Consider the following 21,657-nt stretch of genomic DNA (forward strand, 5'->3'; position numbering starts at 1 on the left):
AAGGCTGCAGCAGTACCAGCCAATAAGTGAGGTTGGAGGGTGTCCTGCGCTTTGAAGGCACCAGGGAACATTCAGCAGCATCTCGACATTGACTTGCTGTGGAATGGGAAGGTCCATGGCACTGGAGAACAGGGGCAGTGAATTTAATACTGTATGAAAGAAATGCAGTTGCCATTGAGTGCTTCTGGCATATCAATGGCTTTTTGGTGTTTTCCATAAGGCAAAGAAAAGTCATGTCAAGGTAGAATGACATACTCCTGCCAGGGGACAGGCAGGGGTCAGTAGTGCTGGTACCTATTAGGATGAACACTAAGGCATCTACTAGCACAGAGGGATTTTAGGAAACTGACATAGGGAACTAAAACACCATTTTCCAGGATCCGTGGGGCAAGAGCCCCTCATGAAGTCAAGCCCTCTAGACATGATCTAGTGCGGGCACATGCCAGGGTCCAGAGTAAAAAGTACTCTTTTGGCTTTACATTTTTAGCACCTCCTTCAGGATGGCTGGAAACTGTCTCTGAAAAAAAGCCGTCATGCCTGGGGAAATGAGAAATCTTAGCCTCCTCTGGCTGCTAGCAAATTGCAAGATTATTCATAGCGCTGAGGGGGAAAGTAGGGCAGATCGCTTTCCCAGCAGCATGGCGTTCTCCTCCTGTTGTCCATGTTGTTCACTTTGATAGCAATTGGGCAGGACAGACAGATGTCAGGGCTGTATCCTGGTTCATATCCAGCAGGACAATTCTTGCATCATTATGGAGCATGAAGGATGCACAGCAAGTGCTGAAGGTCCCAGATTTGGCCACTGATTGCACTAGATCCAAATATTCCCCCCTCAAATATTTATTTCTATGCTTATGGAGACCAACCCAAGTAGCAGCAGTTGTTGTCTCATGGGCAAAAGCACTTAGTGCTCTTAGAGCACTGATTTTAAATCAAGGGTCCATGAGTGGGCTACTTTCAAGAGGTGCACGGAAAATAACGAAGAAAACTCTTTGTACTGGCAGGCTGCCTAAATTCCTTAGAAGGAGGTTTGCACTTCCCTTGGAAGTTTTCTAGGGGTCTCTGCACCAAAAAAGTGTGAAAACCACAGGCTTTGAGAGATTTTTCTGTCATATTGGTTATCACTTGCAGATTACAGACGCTCTTGTTCCTGTTCTTCTATAAAGAGCACTCTCCAGAAGAAAAAAAACGTGTAAAAAGTGGCCTAAATGAAGGTGTCTGCAGTAAATCCTGTAAATCCTTTTTCACTTTATATAACGCCCATCTTTCCCTTTACACCATTTTACATTCATTAGAAGCTGCATAGGATTTACTTAATAAGTATGTAGAGAAGAGCACAGCTAATCCCTCAGGGCCTTATTCTGAAGTTCTTATTCCGGCAAAAACTCCAGTGACGTCCATGAGTCATCTCACCATGTAAGGATTTCAGTAGTGGGCTCTATCGGATTAAATACCATTTTGCCCAAGATTTTACTCCACAAAATTACAGTAATCTCAGGCCCTGGATCTTTTGATTACAACTAGGGTGCATAACACTGCCAGTTGATTAGCATAACGATACCAAATATTGTTGGACCTGCATGCTATATGTTTGTCTTATTGTGGTACCAAACTGGTTGCCAAAACGCTCGTGCCTTTGACCACGTCGTCTTTAGTAAGAATATGGCAATTATGGTAAGATTTGGACTGGTTCTTCATTCATTATGGATAATTCATGCTCCACTTATATAACAACTGCTACGGGTCTTTTATTTTTCTATTTTAGTCATTTCTCAACTCTATCAGTAATCTGGAGGGTTCTGGAGCATTTTTTTTCTTCCTAAATGTACAACTCATGAGCGTGGATTTTCAAGAGGAAAGGGAGTAGATAAATTACCCTAATGTGCCCTCTTTGATATCAGAGAACTGCATTTTCCACCAAACTGCAACATGATTTTACAGAAAGCCTATCCAAACTAGGACAGGGACATTGAATCCTGGGAGAAGGGAGAGGGACTGGCTAGAGAAGAGCCTGCCTTTTATAAGTGTGCAATCTGCTTAGTGCAGGGAACATCGTCAGCAATTCATAAGCTATTCATCAGGTCAAAAGCAATAAGGAAGAAGAACAATATGGTTCAGTGGTCAGAGAGGCAGATCATCAGTCTTTCCATAATCCAAGCTGTACAGAGGAATCTGGCAGAAAGGCCAGATTTAGAGAGTCTCTATTTTTGTCTCCATTCTGATTTTTAATAGATATTCATTTGCACATACTTATTTAATCTTGCTACCACATCCCCACCCTTGTTCCAAAGTTCCACGGGGGAAAAAATGTAGCTTTTTTCAATGTGCAAAAGCTCAGATTAAGATGGAAGAGGAAAACAAACTGCAAAGCCCAGGAGCCCTAAAAGTGAATATTTAAAGCAAGCTTTGCTGGACACAAACCTCAGTAATGGGGCGGATGCTGCAGAAACTATATTTTTCAACAGTCTGGTCTCACTGGCATATAGCTCCAAAATTGTGTCATCTGAGATATTTTTTAGATGAAAAATTAAATGTGTTTGTTTTTTTCTATGGAGTTTAAACCATTTAAATGAAACCCTATCACCCCAAATCCTGGAAATGTGTAGTGAGGCAGGGCAACACAGACCTTGCAAACCAAATAGGAAAAGTCATTCCTCCTAAATCCCAGCTAAGCTCCAGTGTTTACTGGGCTAAAGGCTTGGAAAGATTCTTTTAGAAAAGATAAATCCCTGGGGTTTGGGGCTTGTCCTGATCTATGTTGTAACATGATGAGAGCATCGTAAGGTAATGAGAACAGGTATGCTGATACAGCAGTTAAATAATGCCTAAAATTCCCAAGGACACTTCCGCAGGAGTCTTCCATTGAAAGTACAGGTTGGGCTGGTGGATGAGAATGTTGCTGTGTCTCCCACAGCCCTATTTGTTACCAACTCATAGAGAAACAGAGAATATTTCGGGTCTGAGCAGCCTTGAGAAGGTCGCCTGATCCGACCCCTCAGTCAAAGCGGGGCCAGTCTTGAGATAAGATGGCAGTTAGTTCAGCACCATCGAGGACAAGAGTTTCAATCAAAGCAGGTAAGGGAGGCCTTGATCCGAAATCCGACCCGGCTGCCAAGTGGGTCTACTGAAAAACATTTTAATCAGTGCAAAGGCTCACGTTGACTTCCGTGGGAGCTGGGTCAGACATCATTTCAGTGTGACTGGCTGCCACAGTCAAGTCATGGGATAATACAGCCAGGCTTTTGTTAGCAGCATTCAAGGCGCCAGATTGTGTTCTCTCCTGTATTGGTGTCTATCCAAAATAACTCCATTCACGTCACTAGAGCAATTCTCTACTTGTTCCTGCGTAATTAAGAGAAGAATCTTTCCCACTGGGTTGGTGAAATCACTCAGCATTCCAGCTATGGATAATCTGTACATATTTGTCACTGTCAGCATGAAGAGATTTAGGATCCTCTGCAGAACTGAGTATCTTTCTGTGGGCTTCCAGGTTGCAGTTGTAAAACCATAAATGTTCCTAATAACAGCTTTTAAAAAATAAACCTCACCGGGGTTCCAAGAGTCATGGCTACATCTGCATTTCTACCCAGTTTGGGGATACCAAAGTTTTCACGGCCCATCTGTGCAAATATGAGACATATCGGCTACGTGGGTCCTGACGCTCTCCTGGGAGCTGTACTGCAGCAAAGATATGCAGCAAAGTCCATCTCTGACTCATGCAGTAACTACTGCAGGTGGAGCAGAACAGGTCTGTGCTTCCCATGTCTCCCATTAAGAGGTTTATTCCTGTATTCCTGTGATATCATGTAGTTGATGTTGTGAGCCACAAGGAAAATTTTTAAAACCTTTAAAATCAGAAACACCTCTGTGCAAAAACAGAATCATAAGCAGAGCTAACAGCATCCTACCTAATGAAATCACACAGAGACAGTGTCCCCTGAGGAAAAATCTCAGAGGAATAGGGAAGAGAACTGGTAATGTCAATAGAAAAGTTGGAAAAGGAACAAAGGCAAAAATCCTTTAGAACTTGATATCAGATTTCTCAAATACTACTACACATACTACGAGCATCAGTGCTCCTATGAATGATAAAGGTGCTGAGCACATTTGGCAGCACAAAATTTGAAATTAATGTTTCTTAGAAAAGGAATCCATCAACAAAGAGAAATTGCATGGCTACAAGTCTTTGTTTGCAATACACTGGAGAACACAAGAGAAACTTCTGCTATCATCCACAGAGTAGTTATTTTTGCCATCTAATTTGTGTCAGAAAGGTAGAATAAACAAGAGTGGAGGGTCTGATCCAAGAGGGAAGCACATCTGTGGCTGTAGCAGTGGGAGAGATGCTTGAGAACTGGGCACTCACAGTTCTTCCCCACCAGTGATCCACCTTGCTCAGGGTCTCATCTGAGCAGTCAGGGGTAAGAAGAATGCGAGTCCCTGGGGTGAGAAGAACAGTGTTAACCTATGAGAGCAAATGCCACAAACTTGGAAGCAAAGGCCCATTCAGATGGTAAATTCTTTGGCTAGCTCTGAGAAGTACCCGTCTTATGTCCTGAAAGACGTACCCGGGGCTGAAGGCTCACGGCTGCTGTCAAAGAGATCAGCTGCATCTTTTAACTGCAATGGAAAATTTCAACAGTACAGACTTCGACTGCAAGGTTACTTGCAGAGCAGCATGGAGTTTGGTCCTGCACTACCCAGGGACCATGTTCAGTGCTCCCGCTAGTAACCTTTATCAGCTATTTGCAGACACCACCCATTTATATATAGATTTTCTTCTAGGAGACTAGTCTCCGTCTGTGTACGTGCTGCTGGGAAATGCTTCTGGACCTCAGAGGACAAGGGGCTACATCCTCAGAGACTCTTATTTCTCCGTTTGGTTGCTCCTGTGCCTGATGTTGCTAACAAGATTGCTAACAAGGTTGCTTCTGTGCCTGATGTTTAACATTGTGAATACCCCTTTCCTCCTAATTAATGTGAACGTCCTGGTATAGAGAGTCTCCTAAACACCCACATGATGGTGATCCTGTGAACAAACTACACAGGAAAATTACATTCCTTAAAATTTCATGAGCACTGGGTGAGAATCAGCTTTAAATCAATGCTAGAAACGACCCTTTGTAAAACTCTTCTTTTTAGGACATATGCACCAGGTGATTACATTTCATCTGAAGCACAAGACCGTAAATATCCTAAGTTTACCCAGGTTTATACAAGTTAACAGAAATCACAATTAGTGTCTCAAGTTTTGAGGTGATGTTTTATTTTGGTATTTGTTTTGCATCAGGGCCAAGTTCTGTTTCAAATCTCATTGCACTTAAAACATTTCTAGCAAATCCTGCATTGCTATAATCCTGTAATTGTTTGGACTACTCCTTAAAACATCAAAATTGCTAATACTCCACACTTTAAAACTAAATTTTTTAATGTGTGAGAAAAAAGAATGGGCACCAGCAGAAGAACAAACCTGCCATTCATTGTGTAAATCATTTTCCATCCCAAGGTTTAAAGCATGTCACTAGTTAAGCTTTGAAGTAGGGCTGTGATGTGCCTAAGTAAGTAATAAGCACCTTCTAACTTTGAAGGATCGAGGTACTTTGGTCCTGATTTTCAAAGGTTCTGCCCAGCTGAAAAATCCTTTTTCAGCTGGAGTTTCAGGGCCTTGCAAAAAATCAGACTTAGGGTTTTCACAGTCAGATGCAAAATAATAATCAGATGTTCGAACACTGGTATACTTAAGTGACTTGAGTTGACAGGAGAGGTCAGCGGCAAAACTTGAAGCTGAACCCAAGTGAGCAGATTTCTTAGTCGACGTGCTGCCTTATGATGCAACACCTCTCTGACCTAGTGCATCTTCTTTCTTACTGAGGTTTTAGGGTTGTATCGTAGCCTTCATGACCAATTGGTCAGCAATGCTTTTATTTGAAAGCACATGCTGTCATTGTACACTCTTCAATCAGTGAATCCGACTGATGAAACACCATCTTCCCTCTTCCAACTAGTGTAATCAAATAAAGAATCAGGCACACAATTTCCACTTCTCTTCTTTTTCTACTTACTCTGCCTTCAACATAGAGCTCTTCTGGAAGCTCACCAGTTTTCAGGCACATGTCTTAGGTTGTCCTCGCTTTGTTGGTTTTGGTGTTATAATGACACTTTAACCTGGAATTTATTTCCCATTTCAGTAGTAGAAGGACGCTTAAAAAACCCACGGAGGAGCGATACTCTTTATTTAACTCCCTGCAGATGTCATATCAGTCATAATAGGTAAAGAATGTATCTCCTGGCTTTACTCTGAGCTGCAGCAAATGGCTTTGACCCACATCCTCATAAATTAGAGTGTAGGCAGAAACTTACCCAACTGTGCCCTACAAATGTAATGAAAATCAGACTGCCATGTAACAACTCTATCCTCTGTGATATCCTTTTGTGCCTTTCAATTATAGCCAGGGACCTAGTGATCAAATTACACATAAATTTTCAGCAAGGCCTTGGTTTATTCAGTAATTCATAAATAAGAGGATTTGCTTTTCACACTTTGGTACAATTTTATTCATGTCTGAACCGTATGCTCTGCTAACACAGCAGAAATGGCCAATTTCCCTTAGAAGTACTGTGCTGCCATGTGACTGTTTCATCCCATCATTGAGGGCTTGATCCCACACCTTCTTAAATCTGAAGTTAAAAAACCATGTTATTACCGTAGCACTATTTCAGAAAATGTTCACAGCTCATGTGTTGGAGGCTTCTTGCTTTCCCATATCAAAGAACAGATATAAAGCACAGGATTGTCTTGCAACAGATCTTCTTTCTAGTTTTTGTGTTTCCTTGAAGTGATTAGTGCATCCTCAGGTGTCTTAGTCGCAGCAGATGGTGATGAAAGCACACTGTCTGTTTCTGGAATGGGTACAAGTTAACTAAGTGTAGGAGACTCTGCCTACCTGGTTAAAGCAGTGAAGAAGTTCCTCAAGCACCAAAGTGTGAGAAGCATAGACCTGGGCTCTAGACATTTGGATTTTGCCTCCCTGACATGGCCATTAATGCATATGCATGAGGTCATTTGTCTAATAAATGTACAGTGCGGTGGGGCTGCACTCATGGGGATTTTCCTAGCATTGGGGAAATATTCAGTAATTTCTTCTGACCCTAGTTTAGCCCCTTGGAGAAGTGAGCAGAAAGCTGTGAGAGCTCCTCAGCCCTGCCAGGTACTGCCTCCCACTGGGCCGTGACCTCATGTCCAACAGGCGTGTTGCACTGCTTGCTCTGCAGCATGGCGTCTACCCCAGAGCGCTGCCAAATTTGGGAATGGCACACAAAACCCGCTTGGCTTTATCTCAGGTTCTAAGCAGAAGACGTAGCTAAGGCTCTCTGAAATCAAAGCTTGCTCAACCTAACCAGATTTTAAGTCAATAGGAGATTTCTCTGAGTGGAAGAGGGAACAAACTTGTCACTTCTACTTTACAAGCAGCTGGGCTTTTGGTAGGCAGAATTTCAATTCAAATTTTAGGCTTGTCCCCACCCCATACACAAAGGGCCTTATGGTGTGAAGGCCATGTAGGGGCTAGTTTGTGTGACCACAGAGCACAACTTGGTGTGCCCCTATTCTTGAAGGGTTTTTACATGGTAGTACTTCTTCATTTCCAACTTATGTGTGGGGGGAGGAGATTGACTGTAAAACAGTGCTCTGTCTAGATGGTAAACATCTTGCAAGCCTGGCTTACAAATACTTCTCTGAAACCCTACGTGTGCATAGATTAATTCGTACTCTCTACAAGGACCTGTTACATTGTCCAAGAAATAAGTAGCATTGGAATAAGTATGATTCAGAACCATCTGCTTTGCGGTGAAGGTGAAGATAAAACTAAAGCAGCAGAGCTTTCTCTCACATTTCTTTAGTGCCATGACACAACTTGCCAGGCATCTGCTGTCTACTCATTTCCTACCTGCCCCAGCATAGCGGAAACAACCTGCAGGTTTCCCCGCAGCTAAACAATATGTGATCCTTTGTTCCACCCAGCCTGCTCCATTTCTGCAGCCGTCACTTCAGCCCAGCTAAGGTTATCAGTCCCTGTGCCTGCAAGGAAGAAGGTGGTCTCAAGAGAGTGGCAGGGCTTCACTCCCAGCTTCTATACACCCCATATTTTGTGGTTCTGAGGGGTTTAGCGCAGGGGCATCAGCTCTACTCTCAGTGAGCCTCCACCCAATTACTCAGCAGAGTATGACAGTGACCTAGACATTGCAGCACAAGAGCTTAGGAAGGACAGGCAAGTTGTTTTTCCCAATGTTTCCTTATTAATTAGACAGTACTGAAAAACTACCATTTGCTGGATTTGCTGTACATCTCTGAGTATTTCCTAATGAGTGTGACTACATCCAGTCAATACCTCATCTGCAGAGTGACAGGGCTTGTGTGTGTGCTGTCAAAGGATCAGTTTACCAAATCGATTGTCATGTCAGTTTGGGAGAGAATTACTAATGCTTTTAATGACTGGTTTCTCTTCCTGGTTAGTGTCCAGTTACGCTTAGAGCATCAAGTTTCCTCAGTAGCCATCTCACTACCTACATATATTCCAATACTGCCCTTATTACTTAATTGACATGCATGCACTTATTTCATTGAAGGAGTTTGGTTCTGGTTTGAGTGGAAGACACCAAATGTTAACTCGGATGAAAGCCCATTGAAGCCAGGGAGCAGACATCAGTCTTGAATTTGGCCTACAGTCTGTGGTATTAAGGAAAAAGCCCACCAGACGAATTGTTGATATATGTGCTTGCTAAATGGTACTTTCACCTCAAAGCATACTTGAATCTTAGAAGAATGCAACTATTTCAGCTTTCTTGGATGATGTGCCAATGGTACAGCCTGAGGCTAATATGGATCATATCCTTCTTTTAGTTATTCCAGCACAACTTTATTGACTCAATGTGTTCAGTGTCTCTCCTATCACCCTCGTTAAGAAGAAATATCACAGATTCTATATGATAGTTTTCTGAACCAAATCCTTCGCAGAGGAAAATGAGGATGAAGTGCCTGAGTATCCAAGCTGTATCTATGAGCTGCAGATCTTGCTGTGTACCTACGATGTCTTACTATCTGTTTGGAGCTACATCACCATAGCTTGAGAACAATCAACATGAGAAGAAAATTGACATCATTGCTGTTTGCTCAACCACGTGCCGCAAAACTCACTCTATTATGTGTTAGGTGGTCAAAAATGGAGAAGTCTAGACAGACATTTACTGTCTACAGCAAAAAGAGGAGAAAATAAAATTATATTTCTTAATAGCTACAGGGGTATGTATGCATACATTATACATAATATGTACACTATATAAACACACATATGCAAAGTGATAAATTAATTGCAGATGGAGTACAGTAAGCTCAGCCTCCTGAGAGTTAGACAGTAATATACAACAACAACAGCACAATCTCCAAGCCATGAATCCACCACCCACATCCAACACAACTCAGGGCTTCTTAAATCATTATGCCAAACTGTAATGCAAACAGTGTACAGAAGGAGGAACAAAGAAAATAATTGACGTGTCTACCCTAAGGCCCTTCCAAAGATTAGAGAGAGAGGCCCCAGGGCTGGTATGTTATTTTCTTTGTTCTTTATCCTTTTGCTGGTTGTTTGCATTAATTTTGGCACTGGATGATTTAGAGCACCCTTAGTTTTGATGGATGCAGGTGGCGGCGTGTGCATGGTTCCTTAGTAAATAATGTTACCAATGTGGATTGCTTTAAGTGGCTGTGCTATCAAAGAGCTCTGTCTTAATTTGAAAATGCATTTAGATGATTAAATAATGTCTTAGAGCTGGATTCATTTGTCTTCTCTGATTTTAGTGCCGTTCTAATTAAGCTCCAAAACCATAATTATATAAAGCAGAACAGTGAGCAACTTACTTTCCCTCATTACAAATTAATGCACAGTGGAGAGGCAGGGAGGAAATAACTTCACACGCAGGAGCACCGGGGGAGACTGTGGGCTTACAGATAGCAGTTGGATGCCACCGGTCTTGAAACCACCAGCTGTGTGTTTTGGGAATACCTGCACCAAAGGCTTCAGGTCACAGAGGAGGGATGTCACCATCACTGTCACAACAGCTGTTGCCTATGGAAAAAGGACAGACATAGGGTAGGTCCTTATATAAGGAGGACTCTGTGGTTTAAAGAGAAATGTGTATTGTGGCCAGGCTGTTATCAGAAGAGTATTGAATGACCGTGGAGGAAAAGAGTAACAACAGTTACCAGAGATGTGAGGGGTTTCAGAGGAAAGTTTGAAGGCACTGGCTGAGTGATAGCATGAGGAGAGGTGTACATAAATATTTGCAAGAGATTAACACCCAGTGGAGAGTGGAATTACTTATCTAGGAACAACAGGACGAGCATGATAAAGTAGCCCTGTAAATGCAATACAGGGCAGAACTGCAAGGTGGTATGTCAAGCTATGCTGTTCAGCAAAAACAGGGACCAGAAACAAGAGCTACCCCTGGAAGATGGTTCTTGGCTCAATTAGGAAGAATTTTTCCACACCCTAGTGAGGAAGAGGGGTTGCAAGAGAGGGCAACGGTTGCAACCTCCAAATTCCCCAATCTATCTATCACCTCTCATCAGAAAGACCACCCAGGAAACCACTGCACGGGAAACCTCAGAGATTCTCTTCATTCTCTCTTCCAGGTTTTTTCCCACATAAAGCGGGGGATCTTGTCTTGTACACAGATATTCACCTGAAATGCACTTGCCTCTGAGTTGAATTGCAGCAGCCGCATAGTAGAGAACTAAACGCACACTAGTGTTTGGGGGCAGGGGAAGGGGTAATGTAAAGGAGCATAGGATATATGCCTTTGAGTTTTGTTTCCTATGAAGCATGTAGGGTTTTAAAGTCTTTCCAGCTGGAGATGGCAGGGGAGAGTGGGAAGATAGCAGGAGCAAAGGAGAGATGCACATACTTCCCAAATTGTGTGAAACGACAGAGGGAAGGTTGTCTTAATGGGTGAAGGACTAAGATGATCTTCCCTTATTATGTAGATATCTTTCCAAGAAGATATGGGCATGTCAAACTGTGGCGTCGTACTGTTGATCTGCTCTCCCCAGAGAGGACAATTTAAAAAAATCAGTTCTGTAAAACAGGGATTATACAAACTAAATCCAGAAGGTTTGCACTCTTTCAGCTTATTAATTCAAAGCCCTTGTAAATCTGTGGGTGTTGATGGACATACTTCTCACTCACACCCTATATAAATCATAGGAGAACCAGAACCAAGAATGTTAGCAGAAAAACAAATATTTCTTGTTATCATCAGCTGATAATGAGTGGAAACAAGAAGCATGGGACAATGGGGCGCAGTGCCTTCCGGGGACTGCTTTGTACTTTCCACAAGCATCAGCAACAGTGTCTTAAGGCATTGTGCAAACGCAGCCATTGTGATGACACACACAGTCCTTACCATGATCCAAAGGCGGGAGATTGACATGAACATTGTTGCTCACTGAATATGGTGATGAAAGCTCCCGCCTACATTAGCGATCCACTGATTTCTTAAGGAATTTTCTAAGGAAGAGAAAAACTCAAAAGACATTTATAAATTATTCAAAATCTCGTGAAAAGCTTCAGGTTTTGTTTCTCTTACATTTTTTCTTTGAAAGATGGGGGTTTGTTTTTAAAGGTACTTCTTCATGGGAAACTCTGAATGCCCCATCCTCCTCCTCATTCAGGTCCTTAAAATGAGTCATCTTCAGCTCTTAGCTTTCCTTCCTTCCTTGTTCCTGAGCTATTCAGAAATGCTGCTGTTTCTGCCTACTCTGTATTGTCTTATCCAGGGTGACCCTTTGTATCTAAGAGCCTTCCAACTATTAAAAATAGGTTTCCTTTTTCCTCTCTTCCTCCCTCTCTTCATTCTAAGACCATCAGTTTGTGTCTTTCTTTATTTTGTCTACAACATTTGAAAGGACAGGATTTAACCTGGGGACATCCTGAGGATGAGCTGGGAGTCTGTCTCTACCGAGCTCCATTTTATGCCGCCACTCAAGTTTTATCTTTTTCTTCCAGAAAGAGTGTTAACGTCTCCAGTCCTTGTCCCCTGGTTGAGCAGGCTTTCATGATGCAAATTTGGGACATCTTGGCAGTAGTAGTTGTGGTGGTGGGATGTAGTTCTGGCCAAACGCACCAAAAGCAATGGTGCTAACAGAAAGCTTGGCAATAAGAAATGTCAGCCTGGCATCAATGTCCTGCCAAAGCATGGATCTGTTGCTGCCAGGACCAGGGTCCCCACACACCCAGAAGCTAGCCCTACTACCACCCATTCCTCTCCAGCTTCTGCTCCTCACTCCAGCCACTTAAACCCCAATGCAGTCAGCATGGCAACCCACTTGTGTCCAGGAAGATGGAGCCCAGATCTCAGCAAATATTAATCCTTTTCAATTGGTGATGTTTTACTGGGTGGGAAGAGGGGAGAAGGGTGGGAGGATGAGGGTGATGGGATGCCTCCCACTGCCATAAATACCAGTCAGTGCAGCACAGCGCAGTTTTGACTTTATTTCAGTCTTTTTCATAAGGCACAAAAGTATGAGATCACAGCTATTTTGTATGAAAGGCTGGTCTGAGAGAGGTGTAGTTTGCTGTTAGCAATATCAGCACTCAGCTTCCTCCTACTTTTATCTCACTCACCAGTGAATTCATCTAGTAGGGAAGTCTGTAAGAAAAATAAATTCAAGCTCAATTCCTCTGCTGGTATAAACTGATATAATTCATAGCAGTTAACATCAATAAAGGTCAACCTATTTTGCTAAAACTTTAATGCTTACTCCAATTTTCCTTTTTTTTTTCCATTTTCTTTTTTTTTTTTTTTTTTTCCCAAAGGCCACCCTTCAAAACACATTTCCTAAGATCATATTCTTTGCCCATCAATCGCCCAGTGTCAGCTCCTCTTAGCCTCTTTGAATCACTCTTCAGACTCCCTCTGCTTCAGGACATGAAGGTCAGGCTATTTGTATCCACTTTGAATGCCCTCCACAGCCTGATCCTTCTGCCTACCTGCCCTTATAAAGCCTGCACTGTCAGAGGGTGCCTGAGTTCCCACCCTTTATGAATAGGAGCAAGCAGGAGAGCTGATTGCCCACTACTCATTGGGAACCTCCAAATGAACAATGAACCAAGTCAAACTAACCAACCAAACCAAATTACAAACCCAACAGATCACCACACAAACTCTGCATGATTTCCCGAAGGGTTTTTATGGTCCATGAACCTGGACTCTGGATATCCACAGCACTGAACTTTCTTTCCTTCTAGACGAAGGACATACATGCACAGATTTAGAGCAATGGAGGATTTGTTAAAAGCTCTTTTGAATGAGTCAGATCAGATCTGTTCTCTTTTCTGTTCTGTCTGCTTCTTACAAAGGCTCTCGCCATCTTAATTACTAGTGCTTTTTTTCCCCCCCTAGTACTACGTCATTTAACAGGCATGAAGAAAAATATCATTAGGTTACCCTTTAGACACTAGCCAGAAGTGACAATAAATTTAATCCAGAGTTTTGGGATAAAGCAAAAACTATTTCTGAAGAATGACAGTATGTGCAAAGCATAAAGCTTGAAACTTAGCAGCTAAATTCTGAACCCATGTGATATTATGCTGCCCTGTGTCATTAACAAGCTGCCAAAATGACAGCAAACTGGATTATCTCCTTCATAATGTAGTCTGTTCAGCACAAAATAAATGACTACTGACTTTTAACAATGTGCAGCACCATTACAGTGAAACTGTGTTGTGACCAGAGGCAATCCTACATGGAATTACCTTGGGAAATGAAGCTGCAATTAATCTTTTCTAGCTACACATGTTACCCCAGGTTCTTCTTATCAAAATCATCTAATTAAACACTGCATTGTTTACAGTTTCATATGAACCTAACTCTCTTGAAGTTATTGGAGTAATACCACTATTGACTTGGAGCAACACAGGAGGGAAGCAAGGCATATTCCCCAGCACAACCACATCGCTATGGTTTCTCCCACTCAAAGGGTGTCTCCAATACACTTTCTGGCCACCGTCTTCCAGGAGAAATTCAAAGTTTAATTCTAGTGCCCTCAGACTGCAACTCCAGAAGCTTACGCTGTCAACCAAACCAGCAGAAGTATTTGTGCCAGAGGGGAACAATGACAGATCTTTAAACAGACACTGTCTGTTGTTTTACAAAGCTTCTGTTTTACACTGAGTCATAAAGGAACTGTGTAGAGATCTGGTCTTCTAGCTGATCATGAAACTGAGCACGAAAATCCAGCTGAGGTTTTTCCAGGGCTGAGCAGAGCAGGACTCCTCATACCTTCAAGCTGAAAGATTTAAGGAGCGGTTTGCTCAAGCCTAAGTATAGCATCCTGCACTTGTTTCTACTGAATTTCACCCTACTTTCTCCAGTCTGCTTTTCTAAGCTGATGAGATAATTTTAAATTCCACTCCTCACCCCGATGCATTGCAGGTCTCCCAGCTTAGCGTCTTCCACAGATCAACCAAATACCATCTTTACCCACCCTTGACACCACAACCGAAGACACTGAGCTGTGTCAGAGCCTCAGCTGTCCCCGCTTCAGGACATGCTTCCAGCTGGGCAATGAGCTGCAGATGACTGTGCCATCAAATCGCCCCTTCAAAGCCACAATTCCATAGGTAGTGTGAGGTGGCACCAGAAATGGTGCAGACCCTCAGCAGCCCTGAAGCAGGATCCCAGCAATGGGTGCTGGCTGCACCTTGGAGAGCATCTCGATGGGCACCTGCTGGGCTCACTTGGGTCTGTGAAACAGCGCGGGGCAGAAGGATGGGCAGCATTGTACCTCAGACAGTAACTCTACCTTGTGTTGGGCCCATCTCTGTTCTCTGGGAAGCCCCAAAAAGGTTGAGAAATCTGCTCCCCTTGGGAACAGGCACAGTGAACAGCTTCTCCAAAGACAACAACCAACTGCAGTTGTTCTACCTTTTCAGGAGAACGAAGGCAGTGGTTTTCTACACAAGTTGGATGCGTAAGCGTAATACCAGGCAGGCCCAGGCAAGTGGCCCGCCCTGTATGTTCACCTGCCTTTTTGGCCCTTCCATGGGGGCCGAGCATACACGCATGCAGGCTGCCTGTCGCGGCGTCAGCTGGGCCACGGCTGCCTCCAGATCCAGGAGGCGCAGGCTGCTGCCCGCCGAGCACATGCCCCCAGCAACCCGGCCCCTTTGGCAAGGCAGGTGTTTTGCTAATTTTCTGCGTGCACGTACACATCTCCCTGCGGGCACTCGGCTTGTTCGGCTGCATCCAAACCGCCAGCACCTTGGAGGAGTCACAAGGAAGCATCTGCCCACCTCAATGCTGGCTGCCTCATCGGTGCCGACTATGTATGACCCCCAACTAAGAGTTCATCATGCAGCAGAACTGATGTGATCTGAGAGGGGGTACAGGTGCCCAGGGTCAGCCAGGGGTGTTCTTCCTGCCCCTGTCCCTGGTTTAGAAGAACCACCTGACTACAGAAGAAAAGACTCCAGATCCCAGCCCTTTACCTCTTTGATGGGAATCTGGAATAAAAAACCCAAAGAAACTCTTGGATGATTGAGATTAAGGTCTCCGATATGCTTATTTAAATTATAAATCCTGAAGGATTAGAGGTGGTGTGTGAACGGGTTTTGTCTGCGATGGGGGCACTAATAAAACACAGAAGCCCAGATTTTCAAAAGCAGTTAGGTGTTTTATTAAGAGTTAATAGCAGATCCCTGTGAGTAGCAGGATCTGAGACACCTTTCTGGGTGGCAATGAAAATAGTGGGGGGTTTTTTCAAAAGGATTCTGTGCTCTGCCCCTGTTAAAGGTATTTCTGCTCTGCTAAAACTCCACTAAGATATCAACAGAAAATGCCACATTACAGTGCACTGGATTTAGGGGTGAACATTCAGTCTTCATCGTCATGTTATATTATTAATGTTTTGCTGCATCTCCTCATGCTTGGGATAAGTCCTCCATGTTGCTGTTCTCAGTGGGAAATTGCAGATAAAATGGGGGTGATTTGACTGAAAAATATGCTGTGGCTCCCCTGGTTTTCCATGGACACAGTACTGCTCATATGCACATGCTTGAGCTTTTAGCAGAGGAACGGTCCTGTTACGGACTGAGCTGCTGAGCCAGCACCTGAATTCATGGAAATTTCTTTCACCCATTTCAATTATTTAGCAAAGCTTCATTCACACCAGTGACTAAGAAGATATTTTTACTTTTGCACATCTGTCCTTGATCTATTGAGTATTTTTCTTCCAACAAGCAGTCACCAAAAGGGCATGTGTCTGCATGTGTGCGTGCAGGACAGTTTTGCCTAAATAGTTGCCATGCTGCCTTGATGTCATTAGCAGAAAAAAGGATTTATTGCTGTAGCTCAGAAGTCTGAAGAGCTTAATGACAGATGTAAAACCCAGCAAGACTGCAGTCTGGGATCCTGATTCAGTTCTGGGCTAATAAAAATATTCTTCATGCATATTTCAGATCCAAGCAATTGTCCATCTCTTTTTCCCCGCTTACGTCCCAGCAGTTACCAGAGAAATGTATGCTATCCACTGAAGTAGAACCTACATCTTTTTAATGTCAGGTGCTGGTTTGATGACAGACAGTTGGGATAATTCCTGGAGACTGCAATACACCTGAAAAGCTGAAAGGTTGATCTGCTGAAATCTGAGCTACGGGTTTGAGATGTTCTAGCTAAAATGCCAAACGACTCATATCTTCTGTAAACTGCTTAATGAAGAGAAATCTGGATCACATGCGCATAGACACACACAAACTGTTTGGTGATAGTAGCAGAGCATTCCCTGGCCAGCACAAGACCAGGAATAGCTGCACCACTTTAAAATGACCATGACTGAAGGAGCTATGTTGGGAAAAGTATCCCCTAGAATCTTGCTGATGATGGACTAATGGATATTAATTCCACCTTGATACCAGGGGGCTGGAGAATTGCATAATGGGGCATACTGAAGAGTTTCTGAAGAAAAAGTTTGTTATTTTCAATGCAGAGAGGATTGTGTTTTCTGCCGCTTGTTGTAGGGGGCTAGGTTTATTTACCCAGCATAGTTGTGCTACAGGAATCATGGCCAGGATCTGGATGGAGCAAACATTTCAATTGCGACATCCTGGCAAGAAGCTTGTTCTAACAAGTAACTATTTTGAGAAGAGGAAGAAAAAAGAACAAAAGTTGGCAAGAAGAGCTGCAAGGGCTGCACTTCACACACAGATGCTGCCTTCTGCTCCCTGGGCCCTGCAAACCTGGCCACTCTGTCCGGGATCTTGCTCCCTCTGCTCTGCCAAAACAACCTCCCTGTCCACCTCCAAGGCACTCCTGAACACCCACAGCCTTTCTTAACACTGCTCCTTTGCCTCTCCACACTCCTTGAGCCTTGGTTCCCTTCCAGCTACCGGCACTCCCATGTGCTGTTCCGCACAGTTTTGCCTGTACCGTTTATCTGCTAATGCCTCAGTGCCCAGGTGCACAGAGGGGTATTGTCCCAGGTACCTCAGGTGACGCGGCCTGTCTGTCACTACCCACAAGATCTGAAATATTCGTGTAGGGATTAACTTGCCAGTGCCTGGCCTCTCATTTGGTCGTTTACATCTGGGTGAAGGAAACACGAGGTGGCTGTGATATATAACCAAATGTGAGCAGCTGTAAATTGACAAGGGCCGTTTGTCACCATTATTAATCCCCTGAGTCACACTGCCTCCAGATATTTCCTGTGTCACCGCTATTTTTATTTCTTCACAAAAAAAGACTGTAGACTTCGGTTTGCTCCTACTCACATCAGGCTTGACTCAAGTCTCTGACAAGCAGAATTAGAGCAGACCTGCCCCGGCATGGGGTGGAAACTGCATCTTAGCTTTTGCGTCATTATGCAATTATTATGAAATGTATGTTGGTGCTGAAGTACTAAACAGCAAACAGCATCAGGAACTAATCTGATATTAACAGACTCTCAAAGACTGACCATGAAAACAGACCGTCTATTACCTTGAATATTTCAGAAAGATTGGATTCTAGGTTCAGTGTTGGTTGGTTTTATTTTCTGGGGTTTTTGTTGGTTTTTTTTTCGCTTACTTAACGCTATCTAACATCAAAGGAAATACTTGCTAGCATTATCCTGAACAAAATCTCTACAGCTGAGGCACAGCAGACGTCAGGCAGTACAAAGTGCTGTAGCCTGTAAGTGTGAGAGCCATCCAGACCTTTGACATTAGCCTGAGGTTTGTTAAATCACCTACTTAGATGCACGGCAAAATGCTCTGCACTGAAATAGCTCTCAGTTGCTTTCCCCTGGCAATTGATGGTAAAATAATTAACGCTTGTGATATTTATATGGAAGACTTATATGAACAGGCAGGATTTGGTTAGCACTGGTGGGAGCATACTGGCAAAATTGAACCTTTCTCCCCAAATCTTATAGTATGGTTTTAAATTTAAATTGAGGTCTTTACTAATTAGCATTTGCTTTGAGATCCCTAGACTGCACAGTACAAAAGTGAAGACAGAGAAAATCAAGCTAATTGTTCCCTCATATAATGGGCTTCAGATTAAGCAAGCCAGGCACACATTGAGTTGCAGTGACCCGGAGCCCTTATCTGTCTCCAACAATACAGCACAGCTCTGACTAAGAAAGGTTTCTAAAACTCAGGCATCAAGTACTTGGCGAGACAATGTTAAAGAGGGTGGCAGGATGTTCCTCGGATATACCAGCGTCGCTGAGTCACAGGAAGGGATAGCAGAGAGTTAGTGACTTGGGTTTATAGTCCCGTGGTTACATTCGTCTGCTCAAGCCATGTTCTTCCTTGCCTCAAACACAACAAGTGACCACTTGCCAGCTACTGACCATAGGGAGAAAAATATGTTAAAGTGGGAACCCAAAAGGAAAAGAGAGTATTTTTGCTCCCTGCCGCATATCCTTTGACAAAAGAGGCTTCGGGAACTTGGCTGAAAAAAAGCGCACAACGTACACACCCACAACACAAAGGTATCAGATGGAAAGCAACTAATTCTGTCTCTCACAGCTAAAAGAATTCTTTCTCACTAAAAGGATTTAACAGGCCTTTAGAAGCTTGCAGTCAATTAGCAAATAACTTTGCAGAACTGGCAGTTTTCTGGCAAAATATTTTATTCTTGTTAACCATTCTGTGCATTCACTGGAAATTTGGTGTGATACAGATATCATGTCTGCCTGTAGCTCTGGTTTTCTCTCTGCCCTTTGTTGTGTTAACCACTGACACTGGCCATCACATCCACAGCACCAGGCAGCATCCTCCAGGGATTCACTCAGCAATTCAGCCCAGAAATCCCCCCACTCTCTCTTCCCTCTAGGAGCCCAGCAGCTGGATGACCCTGCTGGTTTTACCCCTCCCCTTCCAGGGAACTGGGAGTTTTCTGCACGGGAGGATTTGGGAAATAAAGCCTCAGGCAGATATATCATTATATGCATCTGCTCAATATGCAGTGATGTGAGAAATGCCCTTATGCACCCTATTTCAGTGTAGAGCCTTTCCCAAGAAGATTCCTCATTTTCTCCTCTATCCTTGCCCGTTTTCCAAATCCTTCATGCTATGCTCCCTGGGCAGGAGCTGTTATTCTGCTCCTCAGAGTTTTGGAGGCTGCTTCTGCCCAATGCCCATGCCAGCACACCCCAAACTGGCCAAAGGGCTGTCACATGCTTGGCTCTGCTCCCATGTGCACCCCAGTCAGCTCCACGTATCGTCATTGATGGCAGCGGAGTCACTCTCCAAACAGGACAGCCTTCAGAGTTGAGTTTGTCATTGAGTCTCTTACGGGTGCTCAACCTCAGATTTTTCTGATTCCTGAATTCTCCCGTCAGGTCAGGGTTTCAAGGCATTTTGCACTGGCACCAGCGTGGCTTTCTGTGTGTTGATGGCCATAGACTGATGCCCTGTTTCACCTGAGCCCCATAATTTCTGTTTGTCTTCCTTCCAGAAAGACATCCAGTGTTTGATTAGGGGACATTCAGAGGTGGAGACTTCATAGTTTCCTGAGCAGTTTGCTTCAGTGGTTAACTACTTTGACTGTTAAAACCGCTACCCTTAATTTTTCAGTTGATCTTGTCTGACACTACCTTCCATGCACCCATTTTGTTGTGCCTTTAGTTGACTTTGTACCTAGTGTTTTCTCCAGTCACCCCTTTGAACTTCCTGTTGACACCTTAAGTCTCTGCCTGTCAGGCACGTTTCCCAGACACAGTGTCATTCTTTTTCCTGTACCCATTTTGAAATTTTCTAGCTCCTTTTGAAGGCGGACACAGTGTCACCCAATGCAGTAACGCAATGTCAAGAGGAAGACAGAGGGAGATGAAGCACCTTTGTCTTTGTGATAAAGCTAAAGCAACTGAGCCAGCCTGTAGTTCCTTTGCAACATTTGCTTTAGACCTTGGCCTCACCCAAAGCTTTCTCAAGGAAACCAGAACAGGATAAGATGTTGGCTTGGCTAATTTATGTGAGAGTCCCCAAAGTCCTGGTCACTAAGGATCCTATATTTGGGCTTACACTTGGCCCTTCACACAGGAGAGTCGTAGCATCCAAAGGAAGAACTTGGACCTGAGGGAGTAATTGTATACTCCTAGTGCAAGGCATATACATAGTAATTATGTATTCCTGAAGTGTATGATGCTTGGTAATTATACACAGCAGACACAAAAATATCATTTAACACGTGTGCTGGTTTTTAAGACAAAAATAATGGTGAGTTTACTTTGTGATTATATGGTCCTTACCACATACACTTTCTGCCAGTATTTGGTACTTACTATGTCATTAAATGGTCAGCAATTGCTTTGGAGGCAAAGATTGCTTGGAAAATTGTTTCCTGCAAAATGGAGCATTATTTAAAAATCATTAACATTTTTCCTAAGGGAAACTATACAAGTCTTGCAATTTGCCGTCAGTCTACATTCTTTTGGAGATGTGTTGTGTTGCTGTTGTTCTGAGAAAGCATAATGATGCTGCTCTCAAAATCCTTCTGTTGGCTTTAATCAATGTTTCTCTCCATCCATTTTCCTCTCTAAGCCCATCCCTCCCAAGCCAGAAATAATAACTGAAAGCTGATTGTAATTTTAAGCCAACAATATCCCTGCTCCTCATGAAGAAAATGGACATGGCAAAGTTCCCATTGACTTCAATAGTCCAAGTTCTGTTTTAAGGATCCTTGCCATGCAAATGGAGTAACTCCACCAAAGTCAACAGGATTGCATGGAAAACACCTGGGGTACAATAGAGGAAGGATCCATCCTAGAGGTAGGAGGATCTCCAATTTCTTCTGACCCAGGCGTATCTACATATGCCTGCACACACACACACCAGAGTGGAGCTTGCAGTCCACAAGCTCTCTTTAGCTTTGCCAGCACAGTATGGTACTTTGTTTGATTGCTGGGATGCAGCACAGAAACACAAATCATCCCAACCTGGCATGACTGCAAATTAAAGAAAAGGTAGCCTAAAAGAAACAAAGAGGCAACTTTATTCAGCATATTCTATATCCAGACTTATAGGGCTCTAACTAAAGTAATTTTATGGCTTCTAATGTAAGTATTAAATTCCTATTTAGCTCTTCTGCTTTTCCTTGAGTTTTCTATTTATTCCAAGGAGC

This window comes from Chroicocephalus ridibundus, chromosome 1 (assembly GCF_963924245.1).
Source record: "Chroicocephalus ridibundus chromosome 1, bChrRid1.1, whole genome shotgun sequence".
Classification (NCBI taxonomy): Eukaryota; Metazoa; Chordata; class Aves; order Charadriiformes; family Laridae; genus Chroicocephalus; species Chroicocephalus ridibundus.